Source organism: Peromyscus maniculatus, chromosome 21, assembly GCF_049852395.1.
Source record: "Peromyscus maniculatus bairdii isolate BWxNUB_F1_BW_parent chromosome 21, HU_Pman_BW_mat_3.1, whole genome shotgun sequence".
NCBI classification, from domain to species: Eukaryota; Metazoa; Chordata; class Mammalia; order Rodentia; family Cricetidae; genus Peromyscus; species Peromyscus maniculatus.
The window spans coordinates 43,155,942-43,157,738 of record NC_134872.1 but is presented as its reverse complement, the minus strand read 5'-3'; the positions used below and the strand labels follow the sequence as shown (position 1 = coordinate 43,157,738).

The 1,797-nt window shown below is 36.0% G+C and overlaps 1 non-coding gene across 1 annotated transcript; it reads left to right on the top strand.

Annotated features, from left to right (window-relative positions):
• Positions 1-812: 812 nt before the first annotated feature.
• Positions 813-914, top strand: LOC121824931 (U6 spliceosomal RNA). Its single transcript, XR_006066926.1, has one exon. It is a non-coding gene; the product is annotated as a U6 spliceosomal RNA (small nuclear RNA).
• Positions 915-1,797: the final 883 nt, after the last annotated feature.

Here is a 1,797-nt window from a genome sequence, read left to right as displayed (position 1 = left end):
GGTGTTGGGAGATAACCTGGGGTCCTCTGAAAGAGCATAATATATTCTTAACCCCTGAACCATCACTCCAGCCCCAGAGTTTATTAGATCAACAAAAGTTGTATTTCCTTATAAATGCTAAAACTTCCTTCTACAAGAAAGACCAGCCCAACGTTTTAAAGCACACTCTGCAAGACTTTCAAAAAAAAAAAAAAAAAAAAGTCACTGCAAATTTGCATGAAAGTTTTTGGAATATTTTTTTAAAGGCATATTTTCTTACTCAATATATGTACACAGCATACTTTAATAATAGAGCCAATCCAATGAAATTTCATATGAACACAGCTATAAACCTTCAAAACAATATATGGACAAAATGATTCAAGAAGCATGTAAAAATCAGGTGAAGTCATGCATGCTTTTACTGCCAGCACTTGGAAGACAGAGATCCTGTCTCAAGAAAAGGCATATAAAAGAAATGCCATGCTCACTTCAGCGGCACACATCCTAAAACATTAAAATTAGAACAATAAGGAGGAGATTAGTATGGTAAAAGGAAATGGCTCCCAAAGGGAGTGGCACTATTCGGAGGGATGGGTGGCCTTGTTGGAGGAAGTGTGCCACTGTGGAGGTGGGCTTTGAGGTCTTCTATGTTCAGGCTACACCAAGTGACACAGTTCACTTTATGCTGCCTGTGGATCAAGATGTAGAACTCTCAGTTCCTTCTCTAGCACCGTGTCTGTCTGCACACTGCCATGTCCTGTCATGATGACAATGGACTAAACCTCTGGAAGCCACCCCAATTAAATGTTTTCCTTTATAAGAGTTGCCATAGTCATGGTGTCTCTTCACAGAAATAGAAACCATAATTGAGACAATTATCATGGTCCCTGTTCAAGGATGATATGCAAATTTGTGAGGCTTTCCATATATATAATATATAGATCATGACAAAGTTAGATTTATGGCTTATATAAGGACAGTATAATGTTGGGGAAAGATCTAAAAGTAATAGTTATTCCATTAAAAATTCAATTAAGCATCTGATATTCTTGATAGATGCAAAACAGGCATTTAAAGGTGATGGCTATGCTATCACTAAAATGATGTCATAAAATAAAATACAATGACAACAGATATTTACAATATATCTGCAGATCTATAACCTTATATATGCCATATGATAACTGTAATATGCATACATCATACTGATATGTGGTTGAGATATATAATGTCTATATTTATATATGGATTATTCATATTCTTAAAGAAACAACAGAAGAAAAACATCAGAATGTTTATAATTTTGTCAGGTGATGATTTGGGAATAATTTTTGCTGCTTTATATTTACTTTTCTATTATTTTACTAAGTTTCTGTGATGTTTATGTTTTGGGCAATGATAAAAAGAATGAGTATTTCTTGAAACCCATGAGTGGAGACAGCCCTCTTGAATTCTTTTGGAGAGCAGGACTTCTCTGAACATAACACAGATAAAGAGGTGGAGATGATGGAGTTGGTCACAGACTTTTGTATTCATCTCATAATAAATTCTAAAATCCCTTGGAAAAAGAGAAACAGTTAACACCAGAGACTTCAGCGGATGCCTTTCTCAGTGCTGAAAACATTCCTCAAAGGTCAGGATAAACCTGGTGTGGTGTTCATCTCTTTAATCTCAGCACTCAGGAGGCAGGGGCAGGTGAATCTTGTGAATTCGAGGTTGGCATGATCTATAGAGGAAGTTCTAGGGAAGCCTGGGAGATATATATATATATATGACCCTGCCTCAAAAGAAACACACACACACACTAAATAGAAA